This window comes from Cyanistes caeruleus, chromosome 15 (assembly GCF_971803275.1).
Source record: "Cyanistes caeruleus chromosome 15, bCyaCae1.hap1.1, whole genome shotgun sequence".
NCBI classification, from domain to species: domain Eukaryota; kingdom Metazoa; phylum Chordata; class Aves; order Passeriformes; family Paridae; genus Cyanistes; species Cyanistes caeruleus.
Window position 1 is genome coordinate 11,987,247 of NC_141715.1, and position 21,103 is coordinate 12,008,349.

Below are 21,103 nucleotides of genomic sequence, written 5' to 3' on the forward strand. Positions count from 1 at the left end.
TACTAAGTTCATTGTAAATATCTCCAGAGCTTCGCTTTCCTGCTCTTCTTTAAAGAAAATTTCCTACCTTAAAACCATTAAACTTTAACAGCCTGTTTTGACAAGGGCAGAAAGCAGAAGGGAACAGATCACTTGTCTGCAGCAACATAAAACACTGTCCTAGTGATCTGTAAAGGCCAGTTGTATGAAACATGTCTCATAATACATGCAAGCCACTTTCCATCCTGAGACTGGCAAGTGGCTTTTCCCTGTTTTGACATCCATATAGCAGGTGTTTCAGTGGATTTTTTCCTCCCTCTTCTTTTTTTTTTTTTTTTTTTACAAAACCTCCAGTATAAAGCAGAATTTTATTTCAGCTGTGTTTGCATCATTAGCTTTCTGGCAATCATATAAGCCTAAATTATCCAGGCAAGCAGTTTCATTTATCGAGACCTCTTGCTGGAAATGAGCAGCAATCAAATCAGTCAGCCCAAATTATCCTTGACATTAACAAAGGGCTCTAGGATCATTCTAAGAAATTACTTTCTCCTGTTACAGAGCTGATTATGTTGTAGATGCCTCTGCCGCATCACAGTACAAAATGTTGTTTAAAATAAAAATGTTTATAAGAGCATGTAATTTTCATTGCTACTGTTTGTTATATTCAGTGTTTTATTACTGCATGCTAAACATACATTATATGTGTAAGGGGAGGCTTGCACCAAGTGTATAAAAGTAGTAATGGCTACATTAGCTGGTGCTTCCTCCAGGCAGCTAATGTGGGGACAGGAAAGAGCAGCCACGTCCCTTAGAGCTGAGGGGCTCTCTAAGGGTGAAGCCAAGAAAACTCTAGAGATTATTGCTCTGCGTCACTGCAGGATTGAGGTTTTATCCTCTCAGAGGCCACATGAAGCAGATTGAGCTGCCCCCAGACAGGGGTGATTTCTCATGCATCTCCAGTGCCTGGTGCTCAACTTCTCCGAGATCTTTATCAGGCCAAATTTAACTTAGAATGTCTTAGCTTGAAAGCACAGAGAGCTCAAATGGGCAAGAAAGATACTGGGAGCTCTCCATGCTTGCCATTGATCAAGTGTGAAGGAGGAGGAAAAAACGAAAGCATCTTCACAGTCTCAGTAAACAGCAAAGTTCTATCAAAAAGTAAAAAAAAAAAAGCCTCCAGCTCTTAAATTGTGTTATCTAGGGCCTAAAGGACACTTCTGTTTCTGAGGTGGTGAGGTAACAGGTTCTGGATTCAGAGCCCACTGATATGGCACACAAAACCAAAATGTTATAAAAAGTTTTAAAAGTGCTTCACAATTATTTCAACTGTAGAAAAAAAATGCACAAAAAGCTAGAGCTGTCAAATGGATAAGGAAAAATTTAGAAGAGAAGAAAATGTATTCAAGCTTCAAAAAGAATATTAAAAAATCCTACTGGGAGCAAAAACATATTTAAAACTAGAAAAATAGCTTCTACTGAAAGCAACCCATAAAACACAGGATGTGGAATTTTTTCCCCCCCAGGTAAGCACAAGCTAGAACAGCAGCTTTGTGGTTAAAGAGAAAGACATTTCTGGTTCAGGACCCAGCTATGCCACAGGCACAATACCTTAGCTAAAATTATAGCCTCATAATTTGAACACATTTTACCAGATACATAAATCTGGATTAAATAACAAATATAATGAACAACTTAAAATTTACCACAATCGAGTGAGAATTCCTAATTGTTAGTTTTAAGCTCAAAATTAGTAAATATGTAAGATTGCACTATGATTGGTGAAGTCACAATGTTGAAGGCTGGCACTGATTTTAGACATCCCTACCCTGCATTTGCTAGTCAAGTTTCCTGCACACCCAATGGTATGAAATCAGTTATTGCATATTCTCCTCTCCAGTTGCATGCTATTAAATACATTTTCCTGCATAAAGACTCAGGCATATTGTGCCAGCAGTTTTCAGATGTTGTTTGCAGTTCCTTTTCCCAAAATGTGTGTACTACTTCTAGACAGGCAGACTAAATTCCAGCCAAATATGGCTCATATAGAGTCAGAATTAGAGAATCATGTGTAGATTGATTTGACAGAATTACACTGGTTTCTGGATCCCTCAGTATCTCTCAAAGCAACTTCCATAAATCAGTGTCCTGTAAATCTTGCCCTGACACAGCTCACTTTCTAGGGCAGTATGTTCTGTATCCACTCAAATCACCGTAAGGTCACAGCAAAATCACTGATTCAGTGGGACATGCATTTTACAAATTAAGTGATCATCCCCAGAACTGAGTTTAGGTTAAAAAGTAGACCATGAGACCAGATTTAATTTAGCTTATCTGGCTCAGCAGCAGCATCTTCCTTTCACCCACTGAGCTGGGTTCCCACATTAGATATCAGAAATGGCAACCATCCCTCACCATGCTGCTCCTTTGATTTGGAAACAACACACAGGGGAAGATACAGGCTTTAAAATTTTAGATCTGGCCACCTATCTCCAAGACACAGAGGCATCACACATTTCAGAAAAGCAGAGTTGTTCAGTGATTGTCATTACATTGCCTGGAAAAGGGTTGAAAAGCAGAAATACAAAAAAAATACAAATTGAAAAGCAGAAATACAAAAAATAGATACCTCTCCTATAGATACCACAGCAGGTTCATTTGTGGGGACACTGTAGCATTTACAGATACTGTATTTTAATCAGTATAAACAGGTTCATTTATTTCAGCTCCCTTCTGAACCGAGACAGTGGGTAAAAGCTGATCTAAGTGACCCACAAATCATCTTTTTCACCTTGGAAGCCTTTGGTCATTGTACAAATAATTTTATTTAGCATGCATGAATGTCCAAAGAAAATTCACAATGTATGACAGTCTAAAATATCCCCATCAAGTCAAGAAGGCAACATTACTGGATTGTCTAAGATTTTTTCACTTTATAGCCCCACAAATCCCAAACTCACTAGCACTAAAAGAAAACTGAATATTCTGAAGAAGATAAAAAAAGCTGGTGTCCAAGACTATCATTCTTTTTATGATCTTCCACCTTGAGGGAAAGATTTAGTCAGCTAATTATTTTTCCCCTCCTTCCCTCCCCCCTTACAGTTAAACCTGGAGATTCTTAAAGACATTCTGCAAAGAATCACTTGGTTTTTTTAATCTCTCCACACAGAACATGTTGCATATGAACATTTTTCCTGCTTACTCCTTCCTTGCCAAGGACATATAATTGTGTCTTTAAAATATGACTCACACCTCTATACAGCTCAGATACATTACAGGAATAGATATACCTGAATCTAAAAACACTTCCTTATTTTTTCATAGCAAGACTTGTAACAGGATTTCCCCGAAATTCAGATTAAAGTTGTTTTTCTGTTTTCTCTGTAGCTTAATAAACATTTAATTTTGGCACTGAGAAGTTTTTAGCTGGACAGAGGGAGGGCACCATTAAAGAGCAATCTTAGAAGCGTTCATGCAAGATGCAGGAAATCTTTTTCTAACTCATACAGAACGCAGAGAAAATTAATCTAAATATTAAACCCTTATATAATTATTCTAGAAAGTAAAAATAATGTTATTTGGAAAAAGTTTTTTGATATTTTAAAGTTGTTTTTTATTCCTACCAAACTCAAGAGAAAAGTGAGTCTTATTAAGAAGTTTCAATTGAGCAAAGGTACTTAAAGACAAGTTTCAAATTTTATAGTCAGTCCTAGAAATAAACTGAAGAAAGTATTTCAAAGCTATGCTACCATTCAGTTTTATATTTTAAAGGAAATAATTAAGTTAAAAATAAAAAAGCAACGAAGAGTCATCTCTTCTAAATCCTACTGAAAGATTTGAGGAGGCTGCATGTCTTCCTAAGAAACTTAGCAGGGACACTCAGTTTCACCCTCCTGCTCAAACACTACAACACAGATTAAATTATTAAAGCACAAGCATCTCACAGCCAAATACAAGAGCTTTCTTCTTTAATTTCAGGTGTTTTAATGAACTAACCCTTTGCTCCCTATCTCTTCTCTTCTGCCTTCAGCAGAAGCATATCACTGACTGACAAAAAACTCACCAGCAAGAGTTTCACAACTTCTATGACAAACCTGAATGGAAATTAAAAAAAAAAATAAATAAAACTTATTACTTAATAAAAATGTAAATCTTCCTTTTTGGAAGAATTTTCATACAAATATTAAAGATGATCATATGTTCAGGACAACCTTCTATAAACTGAAATTGACTGAATTAATACAGTTGTAACTTTCACTAATATGGAATTACAATAAAATTAAAATAAAACATTTTAAAGTACTGGAAATATTTCCAGCAGTTTCCAAAAGGCATGGAAGAACATACTATAAACAAAGAACCTGAAAGGGATGTTTCTGAAATCCTGTTTCAGAACAGATTCTCTGTCTGTGAACAAAGACTGAAAGAGACAAAGTCACCACCACACATATGTACTTTTATTGCTGTATTAAGTGAAGAAATACACTGCAGTATTTGATTCTCATCCTTTGCATGGTTAGTTCAGCTGAACTCACCTGTCTCAAGTGTGTATTTTACTGCAGAGTGTAGCTAAAGGACACAAAATGATTCACACTACTACCTTCAGTGTTAGAACAAAAAAACATGACTTTATTTCTTGATTCTGGTATTTATAAATTCTCGACAGTGACCAGGGATTGGATAATTAAGTCACCACCTTCCCAAGCACACTGGTCATGCAAAATGTCCATCAAAAAACATTTCTTAGAAGGAATGTGATAAACAACTTATGTTTATAGGACTTTCATGGGAGTGTAACTAAAACTATGAAAACATTATCAGAAGGCTTAATTTTCAAGGTGACAGCAGAGAATCTTGGTTTAATTAGTCTCAGGTCACGAAATGTGGCACTTCAAAAACCCATCTGAAGAGCAGGCACTCATGGCAAAGCAAAGTAGCTGAACATAAAATTTCTTTTAGAGGAAACATGAATTTACATGTCCAAATATACTAAAAGTTGTTGCCTTTGACTTGTAGAACACAACACAAAACCCTCAAGAAATTATTTGCTGAACAGAGCAACAATCAACTACTCAAAATTTCAGTCAGAGCTCAAAGTAAGCTTAGATGTTTTACAATCATCATCATCTCTCAAGATAATTTTCATGGCACTTTTTATATGGTGAGGCAGTTAAAGTCAGTTTCTCTTGCTTGTTTCTTCTCATTAGGAGTTACTTTTAGATATATCAAAGTGAAAATAAAATTATTTCCCTCAGAGTACTTTTACTCAACAAGCAGTAGTAGATTAGGCTGTAATGCAAATCAGTTACAAGATCATTCAGATTTTAAACCTTTAAAAAAGCCTAACATAGATTTTCTCTTTCTAACCAAAACCCAAAAAGTCCCAGTGGCTTAGGTTCTCGCAAAGAAACACTCAGATATTGCTGGAAAATACAAACTGAAAACCAAGAAACACCCTATTTTACTGGTAGGTATTGCTCCCAAGTTATTTACCACAGTGTTTTCATATTGGCACCAGCACCCTTTCTGGTCTCACCACCAACCCAAAATCCTGTCTGAGAAGGAAAACCCTTCTGGCCACTGCACACAACAATCCTGCACTGCAGACACAGGGGCTGCATTTGTGTCACAGAGATCTGGAACAGGAACAGCTGCCAAGGAACAGCAGGAAAGAGCTGGACACCTGAGCAGTGGCCTGAGAGTGTTCCAAGGGCAGTGCCAGGAAAGAGAGGAACAGCTAAAAACAGAAAAAAGCAGTGAGCCAAGTGCTTCCCCTGCACTGATGAAGGTCCTTTCTCTGCTACAACTTCTTATTTCCAATCCCATTTATCTCCTGTCCTGTTTACCATCCTCTGTGTTTGGCTAAATCAAAAGGATGCAAAAATGTCATGAACCCAGAAGGACTTCAGCATTTACCTGTGAGTGAGTGGGGACAAATGCAAAAAATATAATGGTGGCATTCAGAGTTTTGAAGAAATGACTGTCAAAGCCTGGAAAAACATTATCAGGGCAAATGAGAGAGATGGATCTTTGTGTTAATTTCATAACAGTAGCAAGTTTTTAATGTGTATGAGGTGAAAGTACAGAACAGCACAAAGCAGAAGAAGAAAGACAAAAACAGAGAAGGATCAGGTCAAATGACACCCTCAATATTAAAATTGATGCATTACATTCCTACCAATTTGCAGATACTAATTCAGGCACTATCTTTGCAATGGAAAATGGAGGCCTTTTTACCTGATTATAAGCTGCAGAAACAAGTAATTATTTTTAGAGTGATTTTTGTATGCAAATATTCCTAGGAAATAGCTGTGGGAGAACAATTTTGCTGTTTGAGGGGGTTATTTGAACTGTGCTGACATTCTGAATAACTAGTCTTGTGCATACGGAAAAACTAAGATAATTAAGGCATTTTGTTTCAATCCTAAATATTGTTTGAACTTGCTTATTCACCACAAAATAAAACTGAGATTTCTGAAATAAAACAAATAAGAACTCCTTTTTTAAAAAATAAATATCTGAACTTCACAGATCCTCTTTGTTTTATTTCTTTTAAAGGAAATTTCAACAAAACCTAAATGATTTAAGAAACATCAAACAACTACATTTGCTGTCAGAAATGTTTTGATTGAAAACATTACATGCTTTCAATGGCACCCAGAATTCCTATACACCTTAAACAGGACTTCAGTGAATTCTCCTGACAGAAAGACTAAATTACAGAAGTGGTAGGAAAGCATTTGAAGGGATAGATATGAATTAGTAATACATGAATTAGTAATTATTGTGACAAAAATGTCTCAGTAATTCTATGTTCCCTTTAGATAAAACCAAGGTTTTCAGCAGGTCATCTCCAGCTCCTTGGGTTTTTTTTCCCAAATTCTCCTTTGATGCAACACATACATTGCATGATGGAGCAACATGACTTGTTATCTTTCTTTAAAGGACAGGCTCATTTGAAATCATCAGCAGGAACATTGTAATTTGTGTTTCAGTGCTTCCAAGCCACTTTCCCATTTAATATAATAATTTCATGTAAGTTCATATTTTATTTTTTAGAGTTCCTAGCTCCCTACTTGGAATCAAATAGTCCTAAATTATCTTCTTTATTTTTGATTCTCTAATAGTACTTATGACACAGGCTCAGATTTTGATAACAAATTATACAAATTTGCACTTGGCTCTCCTTTTGCAACTAAGGTATCTTGGATACTTCTAGTGAGGTTAATCATGTAATTTCTGAAACAGAAAAAAGCAGGAAGTTAAATAAAAATAGAATGTCTATAAAGGCAGTCAGAAAAGTTGCAACCCCCCACTCTGGCATTGCAAGCCTTTGAACTTGCAGAATTTCAGAGATCAGCTTCTGTGCTTATGCCTCAATTCAGCTGGGCAATGAATAAAAAGAAAATTCACTGGAGCAGATAAGAGCCCAAGCAGCTATTGAGTGAGAGTGTCCTAGAAAAGGGAAAGCCAGGAGTAAAGTCCCTTACTTCTGAAAAAAAAAAAAAACAAATAATGTATTTCTCTTTCCCTTTTATCTTTTAAGACTCCATGTGCCAAGTCCTATTTCAGATTCCTAATGTATTTAACTATTGGGAGAGCTAACAGAATAAAAGAAGAGTGATTTGAAATAATAATTTCACTGATACAAAGAACCCCCTGAACCCAGCACGTTTTCCCTTCAAACCATGAATTCCCCGAATTTATTCATTATCAACCTCTTCTGAAAGCACAAGTTCTCTTCCTGAAGACATTCATCACTGATTACTGTCTGAAACTACTGCCAAGAGCAGGTTATTTCACTGAGCTCTTGGGACAGATGACATCTCTCCAGAGAAAATGGCCAAAGTCTCCATCATCATCATCAGTGGAAGCAGCTCAAGTTTGACTGATCAGGGGCAGTGGGAGGCCACATGGATGCACACAAAGCTGAAAATCTAAACAATCCATTATGCTGATTAATTTTTATTTCATTGGCAAAATACAAACTTCAGCCCTTCCTCATTTCAAGCATGTTCTCCTTCTCACTTTGTAGTGTTTAACTTGCATAATTAATTAGCTTCAACTAGGAGAAAGAACTATGCAAAATACTTGAAAAGAGGGATAAGGACAAAAAAGCTGGATACACAGTTTTCAGGACTTCAAAGCAACAATGTTTTTTGCAGACACACAGCAGGGATTGCCTGAGGTAAAATAACTTTATTTGTGCAACAGAGACTCATCCTAAGTATTATTAAAAGGGCTGACTTGCAAAATAAAAAAGGTTTGATTTTAGTCTAAGAATTAATTATGGCAAATAAGAGAAGCATGAAGACTAACATGTTGAGCTTTAAAGGTGAAAATCCTTTAAGGTAAGACTCTTACTAAAAATCAGTAACCTGAAGAAAAACATGACAAAAGGCAGATTTCTTTTCTGTGATCAGCATTAAAGTACAAAGTTTTGAGAATTATCTCCATCACTTTGCACTTTATATAGGACATGTACAAGAGAACTACAAGGTTTTAAATGCCTTTTCACTGAAACCTCAAGAAATACAGCTGATGGCAACACAAATAATGGCACAAAATAGCTTATCATTATTTTATAGTACTTTCAAGTCAGTACAAAGTGTGTGTTGAATAAGGTCCCAGCTCTTAGAAACTTGCAGTGTGCTGAAATATTGCAGTTTCCTTCTCAAATATTCTTCATCAACATGAGACAAGAGAGAGCAAACCAAAAACCTTTCCAAGTTATACCTGAGCATTTTCTGAACAAAAGAATAACAGCCTGTACTTAACACTCACCAGTTCTCTTGATGTTAATAAAAGTAAATTATTTACTCACCTTTCTGTAAAGCAGTGAATAAAAATATCATTAGTATTAATGAAGCATCTTTAAAAATCATCACTATGTTTTAAAGATCATCCCTATGGAGCTGTAGGTTGCTATTTACCAGATGGCTCACCTCTTAGCAGGAACTAAAATAATAGAAAGACTCTTCTATGTCTTCTAGGTATCAATTAAGTCTAAAATATTACTACTCATTTCTTAGTGCACTCTCAAAAACTCTTAAGAAGTGACAGAAATATAATTCTTCAAAGTGGTGAAGAAAAAACCCAAAAAAACCATAAACATACCAACCCAGTAATAAAAACTATTTAAGACCATGGTAGCACACAAAATATGGCAAGAATACCAGAAGAACTGGCTCTAAGCAAACTTTAGTCTGGAAGTTAAACTAAGTCCAAGCTTCAAGCAGAATGAGGTTATAGAAATATCTCCCATGAACAACAGTGGCCAAAGAAACTGGGAGTAAAAAAGGAAATAGCAAACTACAATTTTGGAGCTTTATTTCTTACAACTTGAAATTAGTTGGTTTTTCATTTTGCTTACTACTACATGTGTATACTGTAAAACTGTATACCACTGAGAGGATTATTATTTTTATTACAGTTAAACTGTCAAAAAAGCTTCAATATTTCTTCTAGTAAGATAGGATAGTACATTAAAGTAAATCCAATTAGAGTACCTTGAAGCAAGTGTGAATTTTTTACTGAGTTATTTAATAATTAATCTTAAATATCCCAGGAGGGAAAAGCATTTTTTATTTCCTGACATTTTTTTCCACTTTTCTGAAACTTCAGCATCACAATTTTGTGTCAAATAATAAACCCTTAATGCAGGCCTGCAGGCAAATTCTTGCACCAAATGAAACTTCAGTACTTTGAATATTAATGGCAGTAACTGCATTTCTGTGTATTTCTACAAAAGCCCATAAAAGACATGACTGCCTTTTGCACCTCATTGCAAGTTCTAGCCTGAGAAGATGAGATGATATAATCTTCTTTCTCCCATACAGCCTCTTTTTTTTTCCACTGAGTATTTTGTCTTGTCTTCTCCTCAATGAGGTATCTGAGAGACCAAAAGAGATTTCTTCCCTACATAAACTAACTTCAATTTCAAGTTACACTCCAACATCAAGGCTGAATTTAATCTTTGCTTCAATGTAGGCAATACTGCCTAGTGTTTCAGCTTTTCTGCAAGTTTTTCTTTTAAAGTCTTGAACTATTGATGCAAACAATTGAAAACACAGTGAAATTCCCAGAGACTTCAGCATGTGAGAAGACAAAACTGATACTGATAAAAGTTCATATTGCAAATTCGAGGTGAGCTACTGATCTAAACCCTTTGATACTGAAACAATATCCATAATAAAAATGCTTTTCTTCATCTGCCAAGTGAAAACCACGTGTATTTCTAAAATGAAATATTCCATTTCCACAAAGGTAAATAATTTGATAACAGAAACCATCAGTCTGATTTTTCTGTCCAAGCACTCAGACAGCACTTGCACAGCTTTAGCAGTTTCACAGGTATGAAGAAAAGAAGATTTTTTTAACTTAAGACAGGTCTGATAATAAACCTGAGGCACACGAGCCCAGCTTCATTCTTTGGACTCCAAGAGAGCAGATAGCCACTCCTAGAAACAGAGACCAGAGAATTTGGTTCCAAAGTCACTTAAGCAGTCATCTAGAGAAAAATGAAGAGCTCTCAAAGCTGTGCTGCCAGCCTTTGAAGAAATGTAGCAGGGATTACCTAAAAGATGATCAAGCTGACAGGACATTTGAATATTTTAACTCTGCAGTTTGCCATCAAGATGGTTTTCCAAACAGAAGAATGCAAATTTTCTACACATGAAACATTTAGTTCTTTCTCTCAATCTTGCAAATGCTGTTTTTGTCACAAGCTTTCAAAATCTACAAAAAAATTAATCCTAAACTCTTAACCCCTATTTAGAAGGTAACACCCTCTTACTGTTCACATTTGTTACATTTTCACTGCATCTCAACAAACACAGAAAAATTTTCTTATTCATTCTCATGGCGATGTAGCAGTAAGCTGAGTCACAGTATCATGATGTGAACTAGTTCCTTCCTCAGGAGAGGCTCTGAAACACCACTCCCCCTTTTGGTTCTGCATGCAGACAGCAGTGGTAATTCCTTATGAAATTATTCTAATTAAAACCAAGCAGGTTCATACTAGATTTCCTCAAGTTAACTCTGACTAGTGGCTTTACATAGACCGTACATCTTTGCTGAAATGATCAAAAGAGAAAATTCCTTTAAGCAGTTAAAAAGTACATTCTCCACTCAGAGGCATAAAAGCCATTTATATTCCACTTAAATCCTACCTCTAACGCCCAAGGTGTGCTGTGTCATTTCTTCTGGCTCTTGCATGTAGTACTTCAGTGCATCTGTCACTGCCAACACCTACAAGTATGAAACAAGAAGCACTAAAACAAAAATACTCTCATTCTGCAATGCTTTCATGTGGGAAGAAAGCTGGATGGTATGCCTGCTACTGGCACACTTCTTAGAGGCATTCAGGCCTTTAAAAACCTGACTCCTCTCAAAACTGAAGACCAGTCCCTCTCCTCAAAATTTACACAGACTAACACATTCTAGATACAAACAAATAACTTTTCAGCTCTAACTAGTGGGTAAATACACACCAATTTGACAAACCTTATACCAAGTAGGATTTTTTTTAAGATAAACCACAGCATTTCACATACTTTTGTGACTTTTTTTCTCAGATTAATCCCTCACATTTATCCTTTTCAAGCATTCTGCTAAAGAAGCAGGTTTCTCATTGTACCTTGCAAGACATACTGCCCTTCCTCAAACGCTTTCTTTAATTTGGCAAATTGCTAGAATTCCAGGGGAAAAAAGCAAATCAATCACAAAAAAAAATGCAATAGCAGGTCTAAACACAAGGTACTAAGGCACCCTATCATATTCTAAAAATAGAAGCATTTCAATATAATTATTACACATTTTCTCCAGTGGAAATATAGTTAGTATGCCATTAGTTACAACTCACAGAGTCAGACTGGAAATTCTGAACACCAGTGCAGAGACCAGCCTCTGTCAGTGAGGCAAACCAATCTCAATTCTACATTGCAAGTCATCTTTCAGCAGCACCAGCAAGGAAGTGATTTTCATATAAAAAGTCATGCCTATCTCGTGCAAATAGTCTAGATCAACAGAGCATCATAGAAAATAAAAAGCAACCATCCATCTATCTACCTGATTGGACCACGAGTCTTTATAGTTTATCAAAGGTATTTTTGTAATTCAGTTTGCAAATCATACTCGTAACTGCAAATCACATGAGTGTGCTAGGCTGTGAACACAGCCTGACTGAGAAGGCAGCCAGGGCAGCTTCCTCCTTGTTCTTGGAACACCTCCTGATCTTTGAGAAGAACAGGTTGTGCATCATGTAGACCACAAACAAAGATTTGTCTGAGTGAAAACAAGGAGGAAAAGGAAGATACACGGTGAAAAGATACAAATGTAGAATGGTGTGTAAAAACAACCTTCATAACTCACCTCCTCTTGTAATGCAACACAACAGAATCTGGATCAAGCCCAAAGAGGAGATGTTCTTACACATTCTTTTCCTCTAAATCAGTATTTTCTGCAGGACTTTACTGAAAGAGAAAGCATTCAAATTAAAATCATCAGACTGATGTATTAAATCTTTTCTAATACTTTTTAAATTTAAGTTTTAAAGTAGTTAAGGAAGCAGAAGCTTTTGAATTTTCTGTATTGTCCTTCAACAGCTTTTTATGGCAAAGACAGATTTAAGGAACATGGAATGACAAACTAGAAGAAAGTTCAATTTCCTCTCAGAACCAGGGTGTCAGCAGAGCTGATACTCAGCCATACCAGCTTACATCTCTTCTTATCCATCCCTGTCTCAGAGTATTTCACTTTGCAAGCAAGCACAAGGCAGAATCAGTTTTAAAACAAACAAAACCAACAAAAATCCTCACAAACATTTTTTTGCTTGAGTTTCTACTCAAATGGCTCCAAAGTAGTAAATCACTTCTTTTAAGTCTTTAACACCCTCCATAACACAAATGCTGAAATACATTTGGATCACAAAAACACTGGAACATTGCATTTTACAGTGATGAACTACCCTTCCTAAGACTGGATCTCTCATCACCACAAAAAGAGCTGGGGGTGGTTATACAAGAAAAGACATGGAAAAAAGAACATGAGAACATTCCCCCCAAGACTAGACGCGGAGATTAAGTGTGTCTGAACTGATAGGAAAATACTAATTTATGCCACATACATTGATCCATTTTTCATTATACCAAAATTCAGTTAGTAGGGCATAGACACTGGATACATCTCTTACAAATAAAGCCATAATATAATCTAGATCTTAAAAAAAAGAGCTTAAGACAGAAGACAAAAATAAAGCTATTCATCTCATTAGGTATGTTCTAACAGTTAATATATAACAAGCTGCTGTCACCATGTCAAATGTTGAAAAGGCTGATCTGATTAAAATGTAAGGCTTTTAAATAACAAAAATAAACAGTTTCACTTATGTTTCATTTGCTGAGTTGCAAAAAGCAGAAGTACTACATGACTTATGTGTACATACATCTGAAGCGATTTGATTTGAATACTGAACCTTAACAGTGCTAAAAATCTGAAAGGTTGTGTTTAATGTCTTCTTTGAAGCTCACAGTGGCTGCTTTTCATGAATTGTTAATTCCTTACATCATTTAAATACTCTCTCCACATATTAGAAAGCAGCACTGGTTATGAAATAACAATTTATAATGACTACAATGACTACATTAACATTTTTATAATTTATGTGACAACATATATTCTATGTATTTCTACTTTAGAGATTCTATAAAATTGTATAAACACCCTTTCTTTGAAATGACCAAATCAGTATCCTGTTGTCATAACAGCAAGCTGATTTTGAAGCCCAGCCCCAGGACATGGCTGTGACTGAGTCCAGATAGGTAAATTACCTCATCCACCCATCTGCTTCTGCCATGGGACAGAAGGGAAAAGCCTGAAGAGTATCTGTTCCACCCACACCTCAGTCTAATACTTTACATGTCTACAGACTAAAGCTTCAAAAAAACCACCATCTCAGCTATGTTCCTTCTCTTCCAGTTCCTGGAGATCCCAATCAATGGGAAAAAAAAAAAACAAAACCCAAATATAGAAAAAGAATGAAGCTCTCCAGCCCCTGATTATTCAAAACATGTATTTTTAATCAAGAATATATGTATGGTTTTCAATACAATATGCAATTAACCTGTGAAATAACACCAGAGAGTAATAGACAGCATCCTGCCACTGATGGTTCAATTCTAAATTCATTTACTATGACTCAGGCATTCTGGAAGGCCAGGAGAACAGGTAGGCTTAAGTAACATTTAGCAACATTTACGAACTGCTGTAAATCGATATATTTGGCCAAAGTAGTAAAAATGCAAAGCCATTCAATACTTGCATAGTACTGAACTATCAGGTATACATTTGACATGGACTCTGCTCTGGGAGAAGTTCATTCCATAGAAAGAAATCTGTTTTGTGATCTCAGCCTTGCTGTATCAAGCATATCCAACCATCAAAACAGATGGTGATTGCTGTAAATAATTTCAGCAATAATTTTCCTGGAAATGCTTCAACTAATACCTTTGCTCAAGAATCATCACTAACATTAGACTCACACTGAATAGAAATTTTGTCTTAATACTGTGAGCCAATTAGCCTATTTTGATCATTTTTATTCATAGTCTCTCAAGTCACAAAGATTCAGAATTAATAAGGAGTTTCACTAAGGAAATCTGATGCCCCTGCAGAGTGCAATGAGAGCTTTTAAACAAGAGAGGCCCTCACAGCTCTCCTAGAAGCAGCAACACAAGTGAGAGCTATGACACATTTGCACAAAGCCTGACTCAACACTGTGCACCTGCTCTCTTTGATGTGCCTTGCATTGGAAACATAAGTCAAAGTCTCCCAGATATAGAACTTCATTTTCAAAACCATGATCAACTTTTTCTGATGCATTGTCATGAACCAACTCATGTCCAACTCATCACAATTTTTCAATACAAGCTCAAGTTTCACGGTTTTTTTTTACCCACTTGCAACTGAACAGACAAATATTCTTTCAGTGGCCTTTTCAGATGGCCTTTCCATCCACATCTTTCTCCAAAAAACACATTAACTTTGAGTCATAAAGCTAAATATGTGAGAAAGCAAAACTAGCTGGTGTGTTGAATTAGACACAAGAATAATTCAGTCTCGGCTTTCACTTCATCTTGCTGCCCACACTAACAGTCATTGTCCCTCTTGCCTGATGAAAAGCATTTATCCAATACATCAAAAAGGTTTTCCTTTGCCTCCAGAATATAATAATGCCATCTTTTCCTTTAGCAATCAGAAAATGTTGCCACTAGTGAAATAATATTACTAAAATTAAATATGCAATAATCAATAACAATATTTTAAAAGAGGATATAAGTTTTAAATAATTATTTAATATCTTCAAGTTTCCCCAGTGATCTTTTTGTAACATGGAATATGAACCTTGATGGAGTCATCAGCTGGATGAGCTGATGACTTCCTTTTACTTGGCAAAGGGACAGGAAAGAAAAAGGGAACCAACATTTCCTACAAAGACTACACAGAGGCAAAATGACCAACATTCAAGCCTCAACACCAGGTAAGTTCTCAATGCAGAAAACACTTTGCTTCCATATAGTTTTCAGTTTGCTTTGCTTCTGTGAATGAGCTCACCTGTTTTCCATGTGTGTAACAGATTCTAATAGGACTTAACTATTCGTATCAAGAAAAAATATCTATGCTTATACTATACAAGAGTTAACAAATTCCAATAAACCCGCTACAAACTCTTCATTTAATTAATCCATCCCAAAAAAAAAACTCCTAAGCAATACTTCTTCAACACTGTTTTGCATGAAATAACAGTAGCCCAAGCCCTCCACCTCCTAAGACTGTATGGAGCGAGCAGCTGGGCTGGGATCCTGCGAGAAGGAGGGGTTTGGCTACAGAGAGCAGGAGCCAGCCAATCCCTGATGAGAACGTCGCAGGCAGCTATTGGCCAGTGAGCTGGGCGGTAACAATGGCAGCCAATCAGGTTTGAGTGTGGGCTCTTTTGAATAGCCAATATACAATGGGCACGCCCTTAAAGACATTCTCTGCTGCAGGAACTTCCACTGTGGTGTCTCCTCTTCATCTCCCCCTGCCGCGACAGTAACCAAATCACAGCTAACCAGCTTTGAACACAGAACCTTTTGAATAGCCCATTTAAGAACTGGGCACACAATTAAAGCTCTCTCTCTGCCACAAGAGCTCCCATGTTGTGTCTTCTCTCCATCTCCTCCAACCACAAGATTGAATACAGCTATTAAATTTTTCTTCCACTTGCAGAAAGGACTTGCACATTTTATTAGCTAAAACTTCACTGTAATACTCAGGTCTGATTTTCAGACAAAGTCTAGTTCACAGAAACCAGAAATATGTGCATGTATGTATTAAAGAAAACAAAAAAAAAAACTATGTAAAATTCTATCTCCACTCCCCTCATTCTCCTTTCAGAGTCTGAGTTCTCCCACCTCTCCGGGGTCCATACACACAGGAAGAGAAGTATATCCCAAGCAGCCTATAGCCTCAATTTCAGAAAGAGAGGTGTTGGAGAGTGATTTAATTACTGTGAAGATGCTTTGTCCCATTAGGGTGACCCAGAGTACACAAGGAATTTGCACTGTCAACACAGATAGGAAATTTCATCAGCTCTCAATCAGTTAAGATTTCACCTTTGACTTAAATTTCCTTTTACTCTATTATCACAACCAAGCATTTTATTCTACAGGGGGTCTAAACCATTCGTGCAAATTTAATTTATGTCAATTTAAACTGTGTCAGAAAGTTAATAATGTAGGAATAATGCATGTGTCTCTCACTGAGTTTAATCAGTGCCCATTAACGTGCCTCTTATTTTGCCTTTTTGTTATTCATGCGTTCTAATCTGAAACTACATTTACATTGACTGGAAACAAACTTACCCAGCTCATCAGAGCTCAAAGTAAAAACCTAACTTGCCCAAAAGACTGATTTTATTGAAGTGATTGTATTTTTCTTAATAGAAATAAATTACAAAAGATAGATGCAACAATTGCAAATATTTGCAAGTGCACTTTGATTACATCTGCCAAAAAAAATAAACATCACTCAATTGTTTATTTCAGCAAACTCAGGTTTTGAAATGCAGTGCAAAAATAAAAGTATTAGCATTAATAATTGCTAACAAAGGAGAAGAAAATCTCACTAAATGTGGGGACATCTCATTTTAACTGTAGGAAGGGGAAACAGAGCATTTCAGTGCTCAATTGTATTTCAAAGAGTTCCTTCTAACCCACGATGCCAGAAGCAGTGGATTAACCTACTTTCTGTGGGCACAAGACTAGAATCTATTGCTGAGTGCAGCTGTCAGAACCACCTGCATATCTTTGGCTTCAGTCAAGTCTCAGAAGTAAGCCAATGGGTGATTTCAGGATGCTGAAGTGTCCATTTTAATTTGTTTGTAAAAAACAAAGTTAAAATATGACCAGTATAAACTGGAAAGGTTGGGAGCTGCTAGTCCACCTAGAGGCTTTAACTAGACCAAGCTGGTATAATTTGTGCTTCTCATATTTTTCCAGCATATGCAATGATGTCAGTTTGACCTCTTTGTTTTCTCGTTTGCCTAAAATGGCCCTTCTCAGCTGAATTCAAGCACATTTCGGTTAGCCAGGGAGCAAGCTGCTGCTGCCAAGAGTCAATGGCAAGCAAAGCCAGTTGTGTGAGGAGAATCTAAGTCTCACAGGTAAAGAAAAAATAAGCTAGGGACTTCCATCTACCAGCAAGATACCTTCAAACAGTTCTAATGAGTACTGCAAAGTTCAGGTGCTTATCCAGACTCTTCCAGATATCCCTCAAATTTAAACCTGGAACAGTAATTAGGCTGGCTTTTCCTGAAGGTAATCTATTCAAACTCACCACTCTCTGCTTCAATGTTCCTTAAATATGAGAGAAACTCCCCTGGGTTTAGCTACAGACTAATCTATCCAGACACTATGGACTATTATCCAGATACTCTCCAGAATACACAAGAAACACAATTTCCTTTACAGCACTTGTGCATTCATTCAAAAGACCCCCGAAGACTATTCTGTTTCCACGTTTCTTCTCACTGACAACTCAATGTAGCAGCCACCAGGCTGGACGTGTTTCACCAAACCTTCCTCAGCAGACAGGACCTGTTCCTGGGAAAATGCCTTTGTGCATTCTGGGCACACACAGAGCAACATTCATTATTCCTTTTCTGAATCAAGAGTTCATGAAACCTGAGCAGAGTTTGGCAGGTTCACAAACATAGTCTGAGAGTAATAACAAACATTCTGAAAAGAAGAGCTCCAATATTCAGAGATCAAAAGTTAGAGGAACAAATAAGTTGGCTTAAAGTTTCCCAGATAAAGTGAAAATGCTGGAAAAAATATCAAGGATGACAACTAAGTTTATAACTACATAGAAGTATTAGAATGGCTTGGAAAGTAACATTAGAAATACTTCCCTTAGTTGTTTTTAAATTCCCACATTACTGTAGAAATGAAGATTGTTCTAATGGCTATATCTCAGCTATTTAAAAATCACGCTGAACCCAGCCCCTGTTTCTTGCCTTGTGTTGTTTGTATGACAGGACACAGCTCAAGGTGCTTACACAGTAGCTGTAAATGGTTCTGCATCTGTGCTACAGCACTTCTGCCCTGACAGCCCCCCACGCAGATGAGAGGAGCTGCAGAGAAGCCGCTTTCCCTCTGTTCAGCCGCGCTCTGTGTGACAGAGCCCTGAACACAGGTTTGTGATCAGCCGTGTGCTGCAGACACTGTGCCAGCTTTAGGAACTAGCTGAGAGCTAAGAACCAGCACAACAGCTGCTCCTAGTACATATCAAAGCGAGCTATCCTTTTAAAAAACTGTTTAGGAACTTCCCACTAAGAAAATGAAGGCTTGTGTGCTCAGACATGATGAGTGTTCACACAATCCAGTCTGCCAGATCTAGTTTGTGAGCAAGCTTTCAACAGGCAACAGCACGGAAAACCCACACTTCTATTTCTGTAAGGACAATCTGATTTTAATATTACACATTGTTACAGCTCAGCAACCACATGCCATTATTTGTATCTTCATGGCAGAACCACGAAGGGACCATGGAGAGAACTGATGCCAGCTCTGGACTCCTGGGACACATGGGATGTGCAGCCCTGCAGTCCCACAGAACCTGGCCCAGGCACTCAGGTGGCAGCACAAGCCACCTGAGCCAAGGTTAAAGGCACTGCTCTGCCCAACCCAGCATCCTCCTCCCAAAAACCTGAGGACTTCAGAGTCTCAGATTTGTCTCTGTTACCCTGGCTCAGGAGTAGGACTGCAGATTCAGCACTAAAGCAGCCCCTAACTGGACACCAAACCCAAATCCACATCAAGTAATTTGGATGTGGTTCTACCCCAATCCAGAAAGACACCGTGCTGCAGTCTCCTGCTGCTGCCATGAAGAAAGCTCAACATTTAAGCAAGATAAACAAGCTATTCAGCTTTTGCTTATTCTTGTTGATCATCCCTAACTTTTTAAAACAACAGTTTATGGGCAATAAAGTTTAAGACATAACTTCTACTCAGGATTCATACTTTGTGTCCCACAGGACAATACTTCAATATTTTAAAGCTGATTCACCTTGCTTCTGAGGCATTTGTCTTCATTTACTCTAACTGGATGGAGAAGCTCTTCATCTAATGCATCTTATTTTTACAGATAAGTGTAAACACAATTTATAATCTGAAAGATGCCAGGAGCTTTCTTATTTGTAACATGAGCACAAACTCCTACCTGAGATTTGTGTTATTATTCACACATTAAATTGGTCGGTTTGTGGGGTTTTTTTAATTTATTTTACAACTTAAAAAAAAACACGACTGAAAATAATAATTTAAAAATAATTAATTACGTATTTTTCTTACTTGCAAAATGATTGTTAATTTAGGCACAGAAAAATATTATGTTATTAAAATTACTGAGTGCTGTCTTGGGTGAAATAACTCATCTATTAGCCTGGGATCAATGCAAATTAATCCACTCAGCACCATGAAAAAAGCTGCTTCTGCTCCTTATGTTGCATCAGAGTAGGAAAAGGTCTGATAAAGAATGGATGAATAGGCAGAACAAATAATTTTTCATACAACTTGCTTTTAGCAGCAGAGAATAATTAATTTAGATAAATTATATCAAGTGTCCTGCATTTTATATGAGAATTTCATTAAAGTAATGATGCTTTGATTAAGTCCCCCTCTAACATGGATTATCTGCAGGAGGAAATTAGCACTTTCGTTCCCCTTTTCTCTTCAACACCGTAACAATCCCTGGATATCCTCAGCTCAGAGGCACTGGCCAAAGAAATCTCTGCTCTAACTCTGAGCCCATGAAGAATGTGTAAAATTACTACTGGTGTAGTATCACAGAGCAGGGTACTCCCACCGAGGTCTTTGGAAAGATTCCTGCCCAAAGAATTTAGAAATTAAGACCTTTAGTAATGCCACAGTCACACAAGCATCATAGTCAGAAGAGTTGGTTTGGATGTCACAGGTTTCCTACTTTGAACATTTATACAAAATTCAACTCTTGCAGAATCAAGACCTGAAGTCCTTTTCTGGAAAGATCCCTGTAGAGGAGATGTATGATTACAAGAGCCCATTTATTTTCTGGTTATTTCTCCATATGATTTCTGTGGACAATGCCAGATCCTTGGCATGCTGATGAAAACTCAGTGCAACCAACCTGTCTGTTGCTATGCAGGTATTTCCACAGCCAGGTTACAGAGATACAAAGCTTTATGAAACCAGAATGAAAAACATTCAGTCATTTACTGCAAATCCAGTCAGAACAAAGTCACTCTGTATGTGCCACCCGAAACCATGGAGTCAGGCTATCAGATTGCTACAATCACAGAATGACACAATAGCCAGCACTCTCTCCTTATCTGAAAGCTGAAATCATGTTTTCAGCTATGACACCCAACGGAGAGAGCTACTAGAATTCCAGATTATGTGAGGAAATTCCAGATTGTCTGAGGAATAAAGAAAGGAGATATAGAATAATATTTTGAAGTGTGATATTTAGTAAATAGTTCAAGCTAGTTTTCCAGAGGTCTACCTCTGAGTTTGGTTTTGCTGGAGTATCACAGTGTATAAACCCTGACCAT

General features: G+C 37.0%; 1 long non-coding RNA gene across 5 annotated transcripts in view; it reads right to left on the reverse strand.

The window, feature by feature from the left end:
* The window catches only part of LOC111935652 (uncharacterized), an 89,467-nt gene extending 73,588 nt beyond the window's left edge, over positions 1-15,879 (reverse strand). For 3 of the 5 annotated variants that reach the window (XR_015276686.1, XR_002867778.2, XR_015276685.1), the window contains exons 1-3: positions 15,589-15,879; positions 12,349-12,449; positions 11,148-11,226 (exon numbers count right to left, since the gene is read on the reverse strand). This is a non-coding gene — a long non-coding RNA (uncharacterized LOC111935652). Of the gene's footprint in view, positions 1-5,953; positions 7,914-8,155; positions 10,437-10,552; positions 10,714-11,147; positions 11,227-12,348; positions 12,450-15,588 lie in introns of those variants that run through there. The other 2 variants (XR_015276687.1, XR_015276684.1) reach the window with 2 other exon arrangements.
* Between the last annotated feature and the right edge of the window lie 5,224 nt (positions 15,880-21,103).